Here is a 22138-nt window from a genome sequence, read left to right on the forward strand (position 1 = left end):
TGCCTGGCCACAGAATCTTCTGAGTCATAGCTGTCAGTGAGGGGCATACATATCCCTCAAACCCAACATGATAGGGACTGAGGGGAATACCCTGTCCCTTCCAGCTGTCTCTTGGTTCCTCTCAACCTCCAGAAGCCGTAGGCCTTAAGGTCTGAGACAAACAAGATGTAGATCCACTAAATAGCAAGATGACAGATTTCAGACTAACAGCCGTGTTAGTCTGTATTCGCAAAAAGAAAAGGAGTACTTGTGGCACCTTAGAGACTAACCAATTTATTTGAGCATGAGCTTTCGTGAGCTACAGCTCACTTCATCGGATCCGATTAAGTGAGCTGTAGCTCACGAAAGCTCATGCTCAAATAAATTGGTTAGTCTCTAAGGTGCCACAAGTACTCCTTTAAATAGCAAGAGTATCTCCACTAAGTCACACCTGAACACTAGCCATTCCTCAGGAGGTGGGCTGAAGAGGACCATCTGCTGAATGGTGACTGACCTACCATCCCCCCCAAATCAGCATGCAATGTGGTATCGAGGCTCCAATCCAGAAAAGTACTTAAGCCTGACACTGAATAGAATTAGCTGAGCTGGTTTCAGCTCTGCCTTACCCTCAGCGTGCTGGACATCACAGAGTGAAGCAGGAGCAGGTGGGTCAGGGTCCCCTCTTCTAGCTCACGGCAGTGCAGTTGATACAGCATCCCCAGCATCTCTGGGACAGGGATGTCATGGCCTGGAGTGGGGATGAGAAGGGAGAAAGTTAGGGATCACGGGAGAAGGAGCAGCTGGCCTGATTTTTCAAAGGTGCTGAGCACCCACAGCTTACGTTAAAGCCAAGGGAGGACAGTGCAGAATTTGGCCCATAAGCAGGAAGACCTCTAGATGGAATTATTTCTAATGTTCCCCATTTGTCATCAGCTGCTCTCACTCCAGAGCAGGAGTGGTGCTGGCATTTTACCTTTGATCAGCATTTGCTGCTGCTGAATGATTTCCTCTCAGAACAGCCCATGCTGCTGCTGGATGACAAAATCCTTCTGGCATAGCAGATTCTCCTTGTACAAGGCATTTGCCTGCAACTCCGTGTTCCCCACCTCCAGCTTATGAGCCTTGCAGAGAAGCCTCAGCACCTCTCGCTGGTCCTCACTGGTGATTTGTTTGGGTAACAGCTTCTCCATCTGGGAGGCTTTTTTCTTGGCATTGGCTAAGCGCTGCTCCAGCTCTGACTGAAAAGGAAGATAAGGGTTTGCATGCACCGTGGGTCTGCACTGAGGTTTGCTAACTTTTATTTATTAAATGCTCAAGATATAGCTCTGGTATCTGATCCGTTCCAGCTATTTGCAGCAAGAGATTATACTTCACTCTTCCTGGAAATGGGACATGTGCACATTTTGTTTAGCAATGATGAAGAAGACCATCCACATTCTGGTATTGCTCACAATGTGGCTAGGCAGTGTCCAAACACACAGGAGGAGACAGCCCCCGGCCTGAAGAATTTACCAATGTGAAATGCTGTCTAAGTGTAAAGAATTACTAGAGTACCATACAAACACCGGCTAAGGAATCCACCTAGCACTCCTCAGAAGGAGGTACAGAAACATGATTATCCTCATTTTAAAGGTGGGGAAAAAGAGATAGAGAGAGTTTGTGACTTGCCCAAGTAAGAAGAAATCAGTGACAAAACCAGGATTAGAGCTCAGGAATTCCTAGCCCCTACATCCACTCACTATCCATGTTACCCATATCTAAGTTGCTGTAAACATCTCTGCATGACCATCTTAAATACTGGTGTGGTAATTGCCCAAAACCACTCTCCTCAATGACTCATAACAAATATCCCTCTGCATCCCAGAGGGAAATACAGGTACAATCTCTTCCCCTTGGTTTTACCATAGTAAGTGCAGCAGTGTCACACAAGCCTGTGTTATAGAGCGGCCTGTATGCTGACACCATATTCTCAACCTCTCAGCTTCAACCTGCAGACAGGGCTCCCAATGTCCTTCGGAACTAGGGTTATCTGCTGAGTGGCCAAAGCGTACGAGGGGACCTCTGCACAGAGCTGACCGCTCATGTGCATTTTCTATTTCCTCTTTCAGGTCCTCTAGTATCTAAAGCACTTGCTCTGCCTCCATGCGATGCCCCACTACGCTGTTGACATCATAGCCACCCTGGTACTCCAGCTGGGGCATGGGACCAGGCTATGGAGAGGTCAGGTAAGTGCTTTATGCTTGCTCTCACCTTTAAGGTTGCTGTTTTTCGTAGCTCTGCCAACAGCACGTTGATCTCCTCTCTTGCTACAGTGACTTCATGAGGTTCCAGGGAACCTGCCCCCCTCTACTTCTGTCTGCCTCCTCCATGTTTTCATCTTCCTTTCCATTCACCAGCTTGTTATAACGCTTCCAAGCATGTTGAGTCTTCTCTCGTTCCCAGCTGCCAGCAAAAATACATGAGTGAAAACCATTAACCACCAAGGGCCCAGCAACAGTCAGTCAAACGCTAGTTAGCCAGTGATCCAATGCCATATTTGCCCAGTCTTCTGGTGCTTTCCCCATTTCTTCTTGTGTGGCAACAGCTGAACTAACTACACAAATGCTGACAGCACCGTGGTCAAGAACATAACATAGAGCAGCCTGCAAACAACATCCTAATTTCTAGGGTGGATATAAAGAGAGTCTCCAGTGATACATTTAAACTGCAAGGGCACACTGCCTCTGCCATCACTACAAGCTGCTGTAGCAGCAGCAGCTGTATAGAGATATTTACTGGACATACGTCATCGAACGGAGATTAAAATTCAGGTAAGCGTCAGAAAAACAGTCCTATAAAAATTTACAGAGGTTTTGAACAGACTGACCGATAACAAATAAGCACCGTACTCAGAACTTACCACAACTCATAGTTTGTCCAATAGCAAGGACTGGTTTAGTTCTATTTACAATGGGAAAGTGTACCCCTGCAGAAGCACGGGCGTGATACCTCAGAGTTGCAGATGTTAAGGCCAACAATCCAGGTTTGCCATCACGAGTTAACATAGATTTCAATGAAAATTCAAGGCCAGGGGAGTGATCGAACACAGGCTTTTTTCTGCTGTGTGTAGAGGCGGGGGGCGGGGGGAGGGGGAGAAATCTACCATTTGCACTCTCAGCTGTGGCTCTAAACTTTATGCTGGAGAAAACTGGCAGACCCACCTGCTCAAGGTAGTATTACTTTGTATCAATGACACTTTTGACCACATGCAGCCTCTATGAATGAAGAGCTAGTCTAACTCCTGGCTTACATTTCGCAATGGGGGCTAAAAGCCACAGAGCTTCCCATGCTGGAGATCCAGTCCCTCAGGAAAGACACCACCTTAAGTTTCTACATACAGTATTGATGTTGTAACTGATAACTGCAGCGTGTTGAAACCTGACCTCAACCATGCTATCTCACTCCCATCAGAAGCACTAGGAGGGATCCAGTGCTTGTGTCCAGATGCCAGAATCCTCTTCCTATCATAGTGCAGCACCCAATTAAATCACTATGCTCCTATTAGGTTATTCTGCCCAGTGGTCTGCGACTCTCCTGCCTCAAGACCATGTTGAACTACCGTGGATGTTTTATCCCTTTCTACCTTTTAGAAAAGTCTCATTTCCAAACAAACTTAGATACAGATTTAGATATTTTTAAAGGAGTCTCTTCCCCTGCAGAGCCCTGAAAGAGTGATAGCCATCAAGTTCTTGCCCTGCAGAACCCCTTCCCCTCCCTGGGGAATGAATACATGCAGGATATGCAGGGAACAACTGACTTCTTGCTGGACAGGAGACATTGTTTACGGGCTCCATCTGTAACAACCCAGTGCCGCAGTAGGAATTGAGGGCACTTTGCTAGAGATGCTCATGTCTGTGCATAATCAGGCTCGAAGGTTGCTCTCTCCTTGTTGGTTCAATCTTGTGCATAGACTTACTCTAACTGCTAGACCAATTGCCAAAGGGACAGTTATGTGAGCTGTTCTGTATGCATATGTATGAGACTGGTGTGTGGCATGAACCAAAAAAACAAATCTGCATCACTATTTCTTACTGAAAACGTAGGCTACATCTACACTGCAATTGGGAGGCAGGATTGCAGCACATGCAGACATCCCTGAGCTAGCTTTGATTGAGCTAGCTCACTAAAAATAGCAATGTAGCTGTGGTGGCATCGGTGGGGGCACAGGCTGCCTGCCTGACTATGTCCTCAGGGTCCCAGGCAGGACTGTACTCAGGCGGCTAACTTGTATCGCCAACAGTGCACTGCTATTTTTAGCAAGCTAGATCAATCAAAGCTAGCTCAGGTATGCCTGCACCTGCTGTAGTCACCCCTCCTGATTGCTATGTAGACACACCTTAAGTGCCTTTGGCAGGGAGCTGCAGTTATGTTACATTAGAGTTTCTCATCGTGACGGCAGGGAGCCACACATTAATTAACTTTGTGCTCATCAGTAAGTGCTTAGCTATGCAGTGGTCGTACTCACTCGGTAATCATTAGCAAATGCCTGGAGGTATCAATGTGTAGCTCAGTGTTGGGGTTCTCCAGCTCCATGAGGCTGCGGCGCATCTCTGTTTGCTCCTTGAAAGCCCCGGTTAGCTGCTCCCGTAATTTGTTCATCTCTTGCCAGCTGAACGCCTCCGGTGGGAGAAAACAACAGCTCTTCTGTTTCCAATCTGCCAGCATCTCAGAGCAATCCCTTGGGACCGATAAGGCCCAGAAGAGATTCCTTTGGGGGCTATCACCCATTCCATGTGTTATGAGACATGCCTGATACGAACCTCTGTTATTCAGCAATCTGTTGGGTCAGTGGTAGTGTAGTACTTTGAAGCCAATGGGACTATTAACTTTCAACATGTACTTAAGTGCTATATTGTATCATGACCAGTTAGCCCCAAAATAGTTTTCATCAGTGCTGCTTGGAAGGGAGTGGTGAGAAGAAGCCTGCATTGCAGGGGCACTTACCTAACTCTCAGGGAAGGAAAATCAGAATCTGTTGCATTGCTTTCCCCTTCCTTGTTACCTGGGAGCTGTTTTCTCTGAAAATTGGGCCAGGGTATTTGTGGCTGAGATCTACTAGCCTTTGGGGTGAGGGGGCTTGTCTATCAGACACCTTTACTATTTTCTGTTATTGGAAGGAACATTCCCCATGGTGAGATCAATTGAAAAGTTATTCTGGAAACAAAGTACACCAGGAACTGAAACAAAGCTTTCTGGCCTGACACAGTATCAGAGCCTGGAGATACATGGGCAGCAAAATAATAATAATTACATGATGTCATTTGCCCTTATATATTGATTGTCATCACAGGATCTCAAAGCCCTTTTCAAAAGCAGATAAACCTCATTTTCCAGTGGAGGAAATTGACACACAGAGAGGCTAAGTGTCTGCCCAGAGTCACACAGCAAGTCAGTAGTAAAGATTGGAATGGAATCCAGGTTTCCTGACTCCTAGTTCTCTGCTCTGACCACTAGACATTGCTGCCTCTTCCACCTTTTTAAAAGCACCATGTGCCAGCTCTGTACCTGTAAAGATGGGACAAGGGAAAAGACTTGAAAGCCTCTGTAAAGGAGACAAAGACAACTCAGATGTGATAAAGGGAGACTAGAGGGGAGAGTTTGATGAACCCATACTATCATAACTGTATAAAAAAATGATTTGCTACAAATATATGATCAGCAGCTGGAAAAGCTAGAGCCCGTCTACAGGAATGCCTTTAAAGGACACATGAAAGGGACAGTATGGAGGGCGTACGATAATCAATAAACAAGATGATTACAAAGAGGCACAATAGACAGAAATGGAACCTTGACATGACCAGCATCTACCCCCAGCTCTACCTTGTACGTCCCTGAGGTCAGAGCCGATTGCACTCTTCTCCTTTTCCTGATTTTCAGTCTTTGCCTTCAGACCCGCAATCTCCCTGCGTAGCTGTGAAATGATGCAGGTGTACTATGCAGTGTGATAGGAGACATTCAGCAGGTTTCGTTTTACCTGGTGGTGAGAACACACATGGTCATTAATCCCACAGCCTGCTCTGTCACTTCGTAGCACAAGGGCTGTAAAATAAAACATCCCTTCCTAGGAGAGGAGCCCTAGATCACTGAAAGGGATTCAGGAACCCTCAATCTCTGGGATACTTGTTTGTATATCAGTGTCGATCTACCTTCACCCCGCAGGCCTTTCCCTCTGCCACACCCATCAGCCTTCCATTTTCTCTGTCTCCATTCACTCCTTTCTGCTTGCTCATTGCCCTCTACCCACTTCTTTCTGCTGTCCTCTCAGCCAGTATGGTATCTACCCACTGCTTCTTGCCATACGCATTGCTGTCTTACTTCCATCACAACCCGTACGCTGTACGTTATCCTCTCCCTTTCCATTACACCTGCTTCCCCATCCTTTCGCCATGTTACTAACTCCCTGCCTTATTGTTAGGCCTTCTCCCCACTGCTTTCTTCTGTGTTCACCACCTTCAACCAGGCGGCCTTTGTTCTCTCTCCCATCAAGCCTTCCAACATGGATGCTGTGTAAACCACTTGCCCTCTCTCTCCCCTGTCATGCGCTGTATCCTCCTTTCCCCCCCAGCATACCTTCCCCTCCCCATGGCATGCTTTTAGTCTACACAATTGAGCTCTTGGATTGCCTGCTTGCTTACCCTGGTCTTGATGTTTTTTGCTCGATAAGCATAGATCAAGGTTGTTCGAGATTCTTCAAAGTAGATGCTGGCAGGACTGATGTGGGCAATCATAACTGTCCTGCTGTTCCCCCCTAATGAGTCCTAAAGGAATGCAACATTTCCATTGTTTAGCTTTAAAAGAACAGAGGCCAGGCATGTTTGGAAGAAACAGGAAAGACACACTAAGTGAAAACATACAGACCTTAAAGAAACACTAATTAAAATGCTCATTTAGATTCCAGTGGAGGATATCGACTAAGGGCTATAGGAAAAGCTGGTCAAAACATTTTCAGAAAACAGCTTTTTTGACTAACTGGGAATGTTTGCTGGAAAATCTGTTTCCATCAAAATACCAGAAGTGTTTCACATTATTTTAAATGTTTTTTTTTTTTCAATATTGTGTGTGTGTTTAAATATATTTTTCAACCAGCTGTAGCAGTAGGATCAACACCAAGTACTTGGGCTGAGATTCATGCCCAAAGCAGTGAAAGCACCCTAGGATCCATAAACAAATACACCAAATGGCCGTGGTTACTCAAGTCACCTTTGAAGTTCATCGTCACCAGTAACAGCACACTAGCACAGTCCGGGACTTCCAAACCTTGACCCCTTCTTTTTGTGGTAATGTGGTCACAATAAATTACTGGGTGGATCTGAAATCCCACACAAGATCCTGGACTGATTTCCTAAACTTAGGAAGGATAAAGGGGTCAGGACATGAGGATCAGCTCTCAAGTGCCACCTGACTTGTGCACCAATACAAGCCAGCAACCAATTACCTTCCTAACCAGTTGCAAACAGTACCTTCAAGAAGCGTGTGAGTTTGCTGTCTCGAAAATTGACATACTGGGCCCGACTTCCTCCCTTCTCACTCAGGGCACTGATGCAGTTCCCCAGAACTAGCAACGAGCGGTTGATATGGGCTCCCTCCTTCATTCTCTTGCCTCAGTTCTGAGTCTGCTTGGAGAGGGAGAGAAGTCACTTCAGAAAGACAGAGTTGTACTGTGGGAATGAATTCACCCATGCAACATTAACATCAGGATCTGCATTTCAAAGCATCAGCTTCACTCACAAATCTACGTGGAAACCAGGACCAGTCAGCTCTGACATAAGTGGGTACAGAGTCCACTGAAATCTCACAACAGAACTGAATCTGGCCCACGGCCTCCATTAGATGTTTTGCAGTAAACTAAAAATCACCCTCCCATGACTTGTTTTCTGCAATTGGGGTTGCAAACATAGAAGATCTAACATCTTTCTGTGGAAACATCTTTCCATCCATTCAGTCCAATACTGGTCTCCTCAGCTGCCAATCATGTTGGATCATATTAAAGAAGTTCTGTATTAAAATCACAAATGAGTTTGATTCCCCAGAGTTTAAATTCCAGAGTATTACTAATTAAGAGGTCTCTTGGTTTTTGGTACTGTTTCTCTCCCTCTATGTGTGAAACTTGCAAGCTGCTAACTGTGTTAGTACATTCTAAGACAGAGTCTGTTCTCAAAGCAATTCACAAGAGAGAGACTCAAAGCAATACTCGAACAACAGAAACAGCACCCAGAGACTCCCCTCCCTTTTGTTGTATTAACAATTGTGATTAAAATAGAGATAGAGGATGTATGTGGATGGATGCTTGGTGTGGATAATAACTGAATGATCAGGGAGGTGCCAGCCTAAGAATCCAGTGTCCATCGGCTGAAGAAGGCGTCAAGTGGAAATAACCAGACGACCCCCCTGGAGGGCAGACTGGAATCCACCCAACAGCCTCAAGGATGGGAGAACCAAAGAACAAGATAACATCTTGGAGCCGTCAGGAATGTGCTATCTGCTGATTGATTCAGCAACAGCATGATGAAGCAATTCCCATAGACTGGCATAGGAAGAAATTCCTATAAAAATAGACTCTAAAAAGTGAGAACTTTGGGGTCTGATTCTGCAAACCAACTTCCAGGAGCATCAGATGAGCATCTGACAAGGCCCTGCTCCCTCCTCATGTCCAGGCCACCTGGCCAGTGGCTTGGCATGAGCAACTCTAAGGCTGGTAACTATGATAACAACCTTGCAGAACCTGTGTGTGTATGGGTGTGTATGTGTGTGTGTGTGTGTGTGTTTGTATGAATGAATGTGTGAATAAATATGAGATTGAATGGAATGTTATAGCTATAACTAACTGCTTACTATGATTCTTTCTGTATTCACAATAAATGTGGTATTTTGCCTTTTTCCCTTTAATAAGATCCTGCTGGTTTTTATTTTATTGGTACAACAATCATTTCTGTGTATCTCTGTTGATATATAATAATAATGCCTAACTTGTATAGCATTTGTCATCAGTAGATCTCAAAGCGCTTCACAAAAGAGGTCAACATCATGCTACCCATTTTACAGATGGGAAAACTAAGGCACAGAGAGGTGAAGTGACTTGTCCAAGGTCACCAGCAGGCCAGTGGGTGAGCCAAGAATAGAACCCAGGTCTCCTGAGTCCAACCAAATATAGTGCCTTGATGGCATCCAGCCACCTGCTTATCCCACCCTTCTTGTCATTGACCCTCCCACTGATTTGTAAACTTTCCCTTCAACCAAGAGGAGTCCAAGCCATGACCTGGATGCTGCATTTAGTCCCTGGAGCCTTAAGCCAAGGACCATCACCAGCCTCATCACACATTTTCAGGGTGAGGACAAAGCTAACCGTTTGTAGATTTTTACTGCTGATTAATTCAAATAGCAACAGATTTATATTCATCTTTCAGGAAATTACAGGCAAATGCCATGGTGTGTAGTGTGTTTTGTACATCCTGCCAATTGCACAGCTTGTTATATGTCTAGTTGTTTTCTATTTTAAAATTTCATGTACATTTACATACATGTTTAGTGCAGTCCTTGGGCTCTTGGCAAATTGTCATGGTGGCCTTTACTGCAAAGTGTCAGTGCTTTGCTCTAATCAAAGATCTGGCCACCTCTCCTTCAGTATCTCCTTCCATCCATCTAAATATCACTTATCCCCACCAAGTGGTAATGAACAGTATCAAGAAGTGGCGATCAAAGCCTTCAATTCTCCTGCCTGCTTGTCCACCTCTTTCTCACCCAGTTCCATATTTAATCAATACATTTTCACTGTCCTTTTGATGTCCATCTACCATTCTGAGCCCTTTGCCTAAGAGTCCATCTGTCTTTCAGACAGACTGCATACCAGTCTTGCACATCCATCCTTTCTGTCTTCTAGCACCAGTCCACCTATGCAGTATTCAACATGTCTATCCTTCCAATAATTCATTGTCTTCTATCCTCTTTTCTATCTTCTCTTCCTTCCTGCAATCCAGTGTTCCACGTAGGTTCTATTTATTCTGGCTTCCATCCCTTTTTGTCCTTCCAGCTACCTACTTATCCATACTCTCTTCATCAATGACACCAATCTACCATTCCTCCTCTTTCTAAATAGCTGCCACTGTTTTTAGGTATCATTTTCAAATTCTCACATTTTGCATTGAATCATGCACTCAGATGAAACATTCTGGCTCTGATCTCCTGCATTTCCTATCTGTATTTCCTCTATGCAGTCTATGAAAAAAATATTCATAGCTGTCTTTGTACGGGCCTACACGTCAACAACACACAAAGGAGAAAGTTTAAATGCATTTAGTTAATTCCTGCACTAAAAAAAATACATGGCCCACATCACCTGAATTGAAATGTTGTAGTCACAATGGTTTTAAAATGTCAAATACTCATGCAGTCATGTTTTCCAGGAAAGTAAAATACGCACGCACACACACACACACACACACACACACACACACACAGTGTGAGCTTTTTCATATCTACTCATTTCATGACATGCCAAAGAACTAAGGCTGAAGAACTGCAAGTTGTACCTGGGGTGCTCTCTCAGAACCAGCCAAGTCAACCGTGAAAAGCTTCCCCACTCGCACGTCCTCTTTAATATTCTTCGCCCGACACTTCTGTTTCACTGTGACCTGGAGGACTGCACGTGAGCGGGAAGATGACTTGCTGGCAGCGGTAGGCTCCTGAGTGCGTTCTTTGTTTCCTTTTGTTAACAGCGGCGTGATCTAAACAATGCAGAAAAATATGCAGAAGTTTAAAGACCTGCTCAGGTAATAGTACAACTCTCTCCTTCAATGACAGTACCCGAGAGGGGTTACAATGAGTAAGTAAACAAAATAAACCATCCCGCGTGTCTGCCGGCATTGGACCAAGTTCGGGTCTCACTGAAGTTGATGGGAGTTTTGCCTTTGACCTCACTGGGACCATGACCTGGCTCATTGGACAAAGAATTGTATAATTATTGGGGTTTCACTTTAGGAGGCTTTACAATGGGCTGAGGTACGTTCTCCTGGGATGCATGGTGCCTTGGCATGTTCTCTCACGTTGAACACAAAACAACACTGCATGACATAATAGAATACAATAACATGATGCTCCCTACCCTGGTAGCATTATATAACCTTAGAAAAACTGCAGATCAAAGGTCAGGTTAAAGTCCTAGCATAACTTACCTCACAGTACATATCAGTGAATTACAAAAGCACGTTTCAGTTATCTCCTCTCTACCTACAAATAATTTTGTTTAACAGGGCTTGTGAACACAGGTCCTGGCATTCCTATCCTTTCAGAAAACTGGCAGTCACTTAGGGTATGTCTACACAGAAACGAAACACCCACGGCTGGCCCGTGCTAGCTGACTCAGGCTTGTGGGGCTTGGGCTGTTGGGGCTGTTTTATTCCCATGTAGACTTCCATGCTCAGGCTGGAGCCTTGGCTCCAGGACCCTGCGAGGTGAGAGAGTCCCAGAGCTCAGAAGTCTACACAGCAATGGAACAGCCCCACAGCCCGAGCTCTGCAGCCCGAGTCGGCTGGCATGGGCCAGACATGGGTTTTTCTTTGCTGTGTAAACATACCTGTAGCCTATTACTGACCCATATAGCTGATCTTTACTGCTTAGCTACAGATTTCAGCCTGGTTTCTACTATTCTTGTGCCTGCCTGATTAGTCCTTTCTGAGCAACTCACTTCATTAAGTAAGTCCCCATAGGATCCTGTTACGTGAGATGTCTTACACCAAGGAAGGCTATGCCAATATTTAGATGCAAGAGCCTCTTAAAATATCATTATTCTAGTGCACTAAACATCTCCCTCCCTCTGGAATTTCTTTCAGATTTACCTCCTGTGCATTTGTAGTGGAGACTTCAGTAATTCCTGCTATCTGGATGCTACCCCTAGCATCCTCTCTGAGGTCTAGGAATCCAGTGGATGGATTCAGGAGGTCACGGATCACTTTGTTACAAATCTGAAGGAGGAAGAGAAAGGCAAAGGACGTTTGTATGTTTGCACTCCTTTGTCCTTAGGTCAATAATAAGGATTAAAATATATTGTGCATTACATTGGCTTTGTACTTGTTGTATTTCCCTGGAGAGGAGAGGAGAGGCTGAGCCCCACTCCAGTGCATGGCTGACACAGGAGATAACATGAATGGATGACTGAGGAAACCACTCAAATCCCTGTTACCAGTGAGAGCTGTCACAGAAATAATAGCAGATATACTCCCTGTAACAAAAGTGTAAAGCAAAAGTGGTATGAGGCAAAAAGCCATTTATCAACTCCTTTATGTATCTTAAATTTATACACAGGGTGAGTGCAATGCATTTGTCACTGCCCCCACCGTGAGTCACAAGTCGGGAATGAGCCTGGGATTATCAGCACCAGCGCAGGCTTTTACCACTTAAACCAGAGGCATAATTATTAGCCGGTAAAAGTAGTAGGTTCTTATCCTCTACGTGAGCCAAGCTCTCTAGGGAGAAATGTCACATTTAGCCAGCGTGTTATGCATTAAATTAAAAAAAAGAAACAAGAATTCTAGACCCAAGGTAGGAGTCACCATAGGGGAATGAATGCAGGAGCCCCGGCTCCTAGATTTATAGCTTCTCCCAGCAGGAGTGTCTCTAAGCTATTCTTTTAAAGCATCTTCTACACAGAATTGGTCCAGATGACAAAACAAAGACACCTCACCTCTAGGTACGACATGGAGACGGTATAATCCATGTTGTCACTGGTTGTCTCAATGGCTTTAAAGAGGTCATTTAGGGTGCGGATGTAGATCCCAGGATCACAGTCTGTCCCTAGTACAGTGTAGGTTTTCCCTGCCCCTGTGAAAGATTCAGGGAAGAGCAGCACAGATCAACTTCCAGAGAAAAATTACCTTCTAATGTAATCCACGGCAGTTTATCAGCAGCCGGATCTGCCCTCCTGTGTGATCATCACACAGACTCAGCTTTGCATAGAGAAGCCCTCTTTCCCCCCCCCCTTTTTTAAAAGGAAAGATTTCTCTCCAATATTAAATCTATTTTCAAAGTTACTACAGCTCTGCTGTCCCTTTAACTTTTAAAATAAAGATTCACATCTCGCAGCCAGAATGGTATTTTTATTGCTCTGTTCTAACGTGATCAACTAATTGGCCTTGTTACTTCAGATCAAGTCCCTATACTTATCGCTGCCCTATCCCGGCTCCAAATCCAGTCCATGCCGCTATTGCTCCCTCTGTGGTATAATATTTATGTTACCTGTTGGGCCATATGCAAAAATGGTTGTGTTGTATCCAGAAATGACTCCTTCTACCAAGTTTTTGGTCGTGGACACGTACACCTCCTCCTAGTCAGTCAGAAAGAGCGTAGGTCTTAGCTGGAAAATATTGTTTTGCCTGACCTAACACAAGTACCCCATGTCTAAACTTACCACAACATTCCTCTCTCGTTCTCTACGGTTCACTCAGCACATTTCATTTTCTCTTTACAAATTCTGTGGGCTCCAAAATCATTTCTGGCTCCACAGAACAAAATAATTTTGCCAAATCATCAAAACGGCTAACATCTTGCTGAAGTATCTAAAGATGCGTGCGGTGTGTCAGGGTCCAAAAATAAAGTTTGATTATTTTCTTAGATTTTGAATTGGGAACGTTTCAGCTAGAGTCTTTGCATCAGTGGAACAAAGATGAAAATACTATTTGTGATCACGTCCTCGCTAGTGCCATCCATGCTCCAGCGGACTGTTATGTTTTCAGCATACACACAGAAAAGTTAGATAAAAACACAAATACTCTTGCTGGAAGGTTGCAGCGTAACTCTGCTTTATTTCTTAGCATTCAGAACACACGAGAAGTAGCAGCGTTCAGTTATACTACAGTCCTCAGTCCACCACCGACACTTTTTACAAAAGATACTTTATTAGAATATAACCACAGATATGGAAGTCACATACGACAGAGAGAATAGATGAGGACACACACACACTGCATTCTCTCTCTCACACATACACACAATATATTTTCACAAATATACAATATACTAATTATAATATCATAAGGCAGCGTCTCTCAAACTGGTGTCCACAGACCCCTGGGGGTCCGCAAGGGTAACACCAGGGGAACCGCCGGCCCTTCTGATCAACTCCTCCCTCTCCCTCCCAGTGCCTCCTGCATGCTGGGGAACATGTTCAGGGGCGTGCAAGAGGCGCTGGGAGGGAGGGGGAGGAGTGACGCACTCAGGGGAGCAGGGGGAAAGAGGATGGAAGAGGAGAGGGGGCTTGAGGGAAGGAGTGGAGTGGGGGCGGGCCCTGGGGCTGAGCTGCGGGGCCGCAAAAATTTTAAATCGAAATAGGGGTCCTTGAGTTGCTAAAGTTTGAGAACCGCTGATATAAGGGAATACTCTGCAGGGAAGTATAAAGGGTCTGTCGCCACTCATCTGAGATGACTGCATTACTCACAAGAACCAAGACCATGTGTGTAATACAGACCATCCCGAACAAGTGCTGATAAAGTCTTCATATCACACCATAGCGTAGTTGCCAAATACAACATGACACATCATTAGCTATATGTTAAATATGTTAAGGGAAAATTCTTGATAAAAATGCATTGGAACTCTTTTTTGTATCCCTCTACCTGTAAAGCCAGGCACCTTAGCAGGAATTGGCTGTGCCGGGTTCCAAGGGAGAGAAAAATTAAAATTCATAAATGTAAAATCTTCAAAAAATGACCTAATATAGATTTGCTTTACATAAATATCACAGTTCTAAAGTCCAGAACCTCAGGCCCTTCGAGGGCTAGAAGGGGCTGTAACCTACTGGAAAGCTGGAATTTCCCCTTCCCAATGGTATAAAGCTCCCATTCTCCTATTTCTCTCCCCACGGGACTGTAAGTTATTGGAATTTAATGCAGCGACATTTTTATTTTAAAGCTGCGGACTGAATCTTGTCCATGCTGGACATCAGACAGAGGTATCATTCCACATGCAGGGGGAGCCCTTAGGGAACCTTGTCTGGCAGGTTGTTCTAAAAGGAATGAAGGTCATAGCTCCATTGCCTCCAACAGAGCCATGACTATTTATACCAGCTGTGGATCTTCCCCAAAGTGTCTGTGTGAAGCGGCTAACAGGTTTGGAATGTTCAAACAAGTCCTGGGGAGATGGGAGGACAGGTGTTGCAGTCATAGACAGGTGTTGCAGTCTAACTAGTAACTAGATAAGAAAGATGTAGGGCAAATCCCCAGTAGCTGGTCTGGGCACTTCAAGAGCTTGGCGGGGTTTTCCATTCCCCTCCCTGTGCCTAAAATTCCAGAAGCATCCAGTAAACATCCCAGGCTAATTACTTGCACAATTTCACTTGCTGGAGAAAAGCAATTTTTTCTGAGCTATGCAGACAAAAAAGAATTGAAAATAGTAAATATCTAGGGGGCAAATACCCAAAAGACCCTCCTGATTTGTGTCCACAATCTGTAGTTGCACATGCAAAGTGGGTAAATGCATGAGTGTCTGTCTGTGTGATTTAACATTGGATTCCACCCACGCACCTGGGCACAGAGAATTTACATTAGGCATTTTCTTTGGAAATGTGGGCTGTAATACTTTTAGGCCCTAATCCTGCAACTGATTTCATGTGGTATCGGGATCAGTGCATGAATGGGATCTTGTATTCCACCTCACTTTAAAGTTTATTTTTAATTAGATTGCAAAAACAAAAGTTAGTGTCATTCATCCAGGGTTAATGCCTTGTTTGATTGACAGGCATTGTGCAAACATACACAAAATTATAAACCATTCACTGGTGGACTGAACTGCTGAAGCATAAGACTGTCAATTTCGTTTTAGGCATCAGTGAATGGGTGGAAATGGCTCCAAGTAAACTATACTTGAGATTAGAATAGTAACGTTATCTAAGAAACCACCAAGGATATTCAACTGCCAAAGAACCCATGTTCACTTCATTTGTTACAGTAATTTTCATGGCTAAGAGAGAGAGATTCTCCAGGGTAAAAATGATCCTTAAACCAATGCAATATCTGAATCCTTCCCTGTCCACTGGAGGAAAATAGAGCTCAGGGCTGGTGAGGTGATCTCTAAATAAGCTATACAAAAATAAAGTTTGTTATCAAGCCAGCTTGATGGCCTTTAAAGAATGATGTTCCACAAATAACTCAGTAAATGGAAACCATGCTTGTAAGAATTTGTACAGGGAAAAATAGATTTGTTCCCTTTTCGCTTCTTTATGATGTAAAAGACAGCCTGCATGTTTCACAGCAGTTCATTGTTCCCACATGACACAGATCTAAGGTCTGCTCATCTGGAATACTGTGTGCTGTACTGGTCACCCCATCTCTGCGAGGCTATTGCAGAATTAGAGGGGTTTCAGCAAAAGCTGATGAAACTGATTAGGGACCTGAAGAGAGATTGAAAAGAATGGGATTGTTTTCCTTAGAAAAGTAATGATGAATACAAGGGGACATGACGAAAGTCTATATAATAATGAATAACCTAGAGAAGGTAGATGGGGAGCTTCTTTTCTCTCTTCTCATAACACACAAACAATGGGACATTCCATTAAATTAAAAGATGGCAAATTCAAAACTGATCAAAGGACATTTTTTTCCCCCACACAATATGGGCTGAAACTGTGGAACTCATTGCCACAGGATGTTGTTGAGACAAAGAATTTAACGAGATTCAGAAAGAGATTGAACATTTCTATGGATATCAAGAACATCCAGTGTTACAACAGATCATGTTAACATAAATTTTAGAAGGAATATAAACCATGAAGCATTCGGTTTAAAAGCTCCGAACTGTGGGTTGGGACTCCAAAATGGGTCACAACCCCATTTTAATGGGGTCGCCACGAGTGGCATTAGACTTGCTGGGGCCTGGGATCGAAGCTTGAGCCCCACACTGCCTTGGTTGGCGGGGCTCAGGCTACAGGCCCCCCGCCCAGGACAGTGGGGTTCAAACTTCAGCTTTGTCCCCCACCTGGGGTGGCGGGGCCTGGGCAAGCTCAGGCTTCAATTCAGTCCCCCTGGCTGCGGTTGCATAATAATTTTTGTTATCAGAAGGGTGTTGTGGTACAATGAAGTTTGAGAACGCCTGGCTTAAACCAATCTCTAACTACTAGGGATCTGGAGACCTGATGCAGGAGGGAAATTATCCCACATCTGCCTAATGCGAGCTTTCTTGAGTCTTCCTCTGAAAGTGCTGGTATTGACCATTGTTGGAAACAGGATACTGGACTAGATTGATCTTGGGTCTGAACCAATCTGGTAATTCCTATGTTTGTAAAGTTTCCAAAATTCACAGTTTTGTCTTTGGACATAATGTCTTTCAAGCAGCCCTGGTGAATTCTCCAGGGTTTAGTTCCTGAGCAGTTTCATGAACCTAGCCCTGCAGGCAGCTCCCACAGGTTGAGAATGAACCAACTCCTGTAGGAGCACTCTCAAGGGTAATCTCCTCTTTTTCCCTTCCTTCCCCCCAAACAAATGTCATGAAAGCAGTTCAGTCTCCTACCTTCCTCCTAGCTCCCAGCCCTGGGAATCTGGGGACTTCTCAGGGGTCTGCAAATTTTGTAGCTGTCCTAACAACCACTGCCCAGGTTTGCAGAACTTTTAACTCCCCATAACCCTTTCCATGTTCAAGTGAGTCACTGTGTTTGTTCTTCATCATGACAGAGGCACCAACACTTAAGCACCTGGGTTCTCCTTCCAGGAAGCCACTAGCTACCAGCTCAGCTGTAAACTCACCCATGCTGCTCTGCTCCAACCTCACCTGGTCACCCACCCAGTGATAGCAGCATTTTCCTCCAGCTCAGCTTCATTGATTGGACAAATCCAAAGAGCCACCTGCACACAGACACAGGAATTGCGCTGGTTATAAATACTCCCCCAGCCAGCTCAGACTGATCCATCACTGAGTCATTCTCTCTGTTCAAGTGACATGATCACCTACTTGGAATAACTTTATATTGATCTTTTTATTCTCCAGGATTTTTTAAACCACCACAGAAGCTTAAAATATTTAATTCCCCAATAATTTTCACTTTTTCTTTCAATAAGTGCTAATTCCCTACTACCCGCTCTGTTTCTAAAGTAACAAAACCCAAGACCATTCTGTTTTGCTTACTTCTCTGCCCACCAACACCATCGCCATTCACAGATGTGGGAGTGTTTCTGGATGCTGCAGAGCTGAGACACATTGTGTTTCTATTGTGTCCCCAAAACACTGATTACAATGATAGGTTATTTACTTTGTGGTGTCAGGGTAAGGGAATTTAAGTTGCGTGAGCACCCAGATTTGTATATTTTGGCCTTAGAATTTGAACATCATAAAAAAAATTACCACCACTTTATATATTTAAAAGGGCTAAAACTAAAACAAACATGAGCTGAAGAAACCAAAGAGGAGCGCACAAATCTCTTATTTGTTGAATGTCACTACCATATGGGTGAAATTAGCCATTTTGCAGGACCTACAAAATCACAACGGTTTTTGCTCTTTAGCATCCCCATCTGGAGCTACAATGAGCAACAGACTTACAAATCCTTTTCCTAGAATACTGCTGCTAACATCATGATGCTGCCATATAAACAGCTGCAGCCACACTCATTTTAACTATCCAAAGCTCAGGGAGAAGAAAAATTAATAAAACAAAGAAGACACACTTAGGAAAGATATTTTATTTTCAAACAGCTGGAGAAAATGCTACCCAGCATGCAATTGACACTATATCTGTGACACAGCAAACATTTAACAAAGGTTTAAGATTACATCATGTTTTGCTTAGTGTAATGTTGAGAGATGGGGCCAAATCAAAATCTCAGATCTAAGCACCCCTGAACTTTGGAAATATTCTAGATCTGAACTCGGCAGCTTGGGTCTGTAGTAAACTGTTAGTTAGTTACCCATAAACAATACATAACTCCATAGCAATCTATGGCTATGTTGTCCCACACACTGCACTGTGCCCATGCCCATAAAACACTGTGTAGAATATATTGTGAAAGAGCTCTAGAGCTGCGTATATGTAAATAGTTCATAGATAAGGTAGCAAAAGATCGTGTCCAATAATATGTAGCATGGTTCCGAGATTTTGTAAGTCTAATAAATTTGTTGTTGTGGACTGCAAATGGCTTCCTATGGGCAGCTCTTTACATCAGCTCTTAAACTGTACTGCACAAAATACATTTATTGTACCAAGTTTACTGCCAGAAGAACACAATACCCAGTTGCTTATCCCTGTGTAACAATCACTAGGACCCTGATCCTAGGATGAGTTAAGTGTAGATTGACCCCTAACCTGTGCAGAACCCCACTGGAGTCAATGGGATTCCACCAAAGTCTGGAGTTCATTGCAGGATTGGAACCATTATGAAGTGCCAGTTACAAGCATGTTCTTCTAGACATAAATATTTCAGTCAATGTCAATCATGTAACTACATTTTCAAATGTAGACAATATTATAAATATGGAAATTAAAAATATATAAAAAGGACAGGAATCCTTTTAATTAGAACACAAATGACTCCTGACAGCGCACCTTCGACGGTAGTTCACTGCACTGGAGTTTTCGAATTTACACCTCAAGTAATAAATAGAGTGGCAACATGGCGTAGTAGTGGATCAGGCATGTGTATGCAAAACAGAAACTAGGTTCTCTTCTATACTACATGGGTTCAGCCCAGCTCTTCCACTAACTCACTGTGGAACCTCTGGCCCACCTAACCCAACATTTTCAAACGTGGCCCCTAATTCCTCAGTTTTTGGGCAGCCAACCTGGCCCGCTTGGGGACTGATTTCAGAGATGCTGAGTACTAGTAGGTCCCAGTGATTTCATCTGGCATTGTGAGTACTCAGCATGTCTGAACCAGTCTTGTTATCCCAAGGTGGACACGCAACTTCAGTGGTCACTTAAGAGTGTTGGCCTTAACAGCTTCGTGTACATTTCCCATCAGTATAATGGAATAATACTATCCAACAGTAGCATTTAACATTAGTTAACGCTAGTGAAACACTATATAAAGTACTTGGCTAATGCGTCATATCTGAAGAGTGACCAATTTTCAAAACAGTCTTGCTATAAGGCCCCAGTAGTCGCATACAAAGAGTTTATACAAAACCCAAATCTATTTCCACAATAACAAGTCTAGTCAAGTGTCGATTTAGTCTAGTCAAGAGGCAGTTCCAGGTACCATCCAGTATCACCTGGTACACAACACTTTAAACTCTAGCAATGAGAAAGTAAGGCTGACTTTCAGATGAGTATTAACAGGATATAGGGAGTTGCACCCTAACTCTGTGGGATCTTTAATATTCATAGAGGACCTGGAATAGATTGTTCCTTTATCATCAAGTCTAAAAGACTTTGGGTGAAATTTTAGAAGCTCCGATGTGACTTTGGAGATTAAGCCTCATGGGACTGAGCAGGGAGGAGCGTCCCCAGGGGCGCGCGGGGCCCAGGACAAATCAGCCTTCCTGGTAGTCTCCTCGCTGTCCACCAAGCCAGCACTCTCCTCTTCACACACACATTCCTCGCTGTCCGCCCGCTGCTCGCCTCCTCACTAGTCTCCTCGCCATCCGTCCAGCGTGCCCCCTCCGTATGCCGCTGCTCTTCTCCTCGCCGTCCGCCCACCCGTCTCCTCACCCCACTCCCACTCACCTCCTCACCCACCTGCCCGCCACTTGCCTCCCCGCTAGTCTCCTCACCGTCTGTCCGGCGTGCCCCATTTGCCCGCCCACCGCTCTCCTCCTCACCATCCGCCTGCCCCCTCAACCCCCTCCCACCAGCCGCCTCGTTTGCCTCCTCACCTGAATAACGGGACAAATGGCATCCCAATCATACATCGGGCAGGACGCAGGACAAAGGGCTAAATATCAGGACAGTCCCGATTTTATCGAAGTGCAGGGCCAAGGCCAGTCATCCTGATTCGCCCTACCCAAGGGACAGCTCAGGGTAACATTTTCAAAAGTGCCTCAGTCCCAATCTATAGCAGTTCCTCCTCATGCAGAGCAGGCAATGGTGTAAGACTGACAAGCCTCTCTTGCATGTCTGTAACTGCTCACATCCCAAAGCAGGTAACATTAAAAAAATTATTTGTAGCCACCGATGGAAGACAAGAAAGCATGTGGCAAAGGATCAGACTCCGTAGTAAGGACTTACTGGCACTATAAGGGAACTCAAAATATTTTATATGCTATTACACATTATTACAGAAGAGATTCCTGTGACGTGCAGTAGTTACTATGTGGTTTAGAGCTCAAAAGCAGAGATTTCTGCAGATGCAATCATGTTTCTGACACAAGGTCATGGCAAAAATAAGTCTGAGGAGTGAGAGATTTTTGTAAATTATATATGTATATATATAAAAAAACACCACAGGAAACTTGGGAGCAGGATTAAAGAATTGTCTCTGTGCACAATCATTACTGAAAAAACAGCAAATTCCCATGATCCACACAGAAATGCCAAAATCTTGGGACTCTGATGAGTGCAACCTACCTACTTTCTACTCAGCATGTATTAACACACAATTTCAATTCAGATGGAAAAGCTCAGATGCTCAGTTGCCTTGGAAAAGTCTTATCCCAGGACTTCCAGAAGAAAACAAGGGGCAAACCTGCTAGCGTTTCCTATCCACAGGTCTGTCTCCTGCAGGGTGTTTTCTTTGCCCAACCCAGTGCTTTCAGCCCTCCGAGGATTTGTTTACAGGCCCCCAGGCTGGAGTAAGTTCTGCAGCGGAGCTGCACGGGGCTCGCAGAAGGGGTCTGTGGGCGCAGCAGGGGATTGCCCAGTAGATGGGAAGGGCACATGTGCCCAAAGCAGCCTGAGTGCCCCGGGGCAGCCGGACTCACTGTGAGCTGCTGCTCCACGCTCAGATCCTTCATGGCCGAGCTGGGGCTTGGAGCCAGGCCTCCTGCATGCCTGTGCCCCGCCCGGAAAGGGCTGCCCCCGCCAGCGGGCTGCAGGGAGAGCAGTTTGCTGCCGCAGCCCAGGGCAACCTGCGATCCCCCGGCGGCAGGTGACATCAGCGGGCGGTTGTAGCAGCACAAGGCAGCCGCCAGCAGCTCCGGGCTGCACCAGCCCCAGGGAGCCACCGGGCGAGACAGAAGCGCTTGCTGCCCTGCCCCGGGCAGTAGAGGATGC

At 44.8% G+C, this 22138-nt stretch overlaps 1 pseudogene across 1 annotated transcript in view; it reads right to left on the reverse strand.

The window, feature by feature from the left end:
- LOC311526869 (kinesin-like protein KIF19) overlaps nucleotides 1-22020 on the reverse strand; it is a 26439-nt pseudogene extending 4419 nt beyond the window's left edge. Inside the window, exons 1-13 of the transcript XR_014714725.1 lie at nucleotides 21847-22020; nucleotides 13246-13333; nucleotides 12695-12831; nucleotides 11850-11975; nucleotides 10545-10739; nucleotides 7479-7631; nucleotides 6654-6776; nucleotides 5839-5992; nucleotides 5447-5523; nucleotides 4484-4803; nucleotides 2230-2421; nucleotides 953-1217; nucleotides 606-727 (exon numbers count right to left, since the gene is read on the reverse strand). The product of XR_014714725.1 is annotated as a kinesin-like protein KIF19 (transcript). The remainder of the gene's footprint in view (nucleotides 1-605; nucleotides 728-952; nucleotides 1218-2229; nucleotides 2422-4483; nucleotides 4804-5446; nucleotides 5524-5838; nucleotides 5993-6653; nucleotides 6777-7478; nucleotides 7632-10544; nucleotides 10740-11849; nucleotides 11976-12694; nucleotides 12832-13245; nucleotides 13334-21846) is intronic.
- Between the last annotated feature and the right edge of the window lie 118 nt (nucleotides 22021-22138).

Source organism: Lepidochelys olivacea (assembly GCF_965140295.1).
Source record: "Lepidochelys olivacea isolate rLepOli2 genome assembly, chromosome: 10".
Lineage (NCBI taxonomy): Eukaryota > Metazoa > Chordata > Testudines > Cheloniidae > Lepidochelys > Lepidochelys olivacea.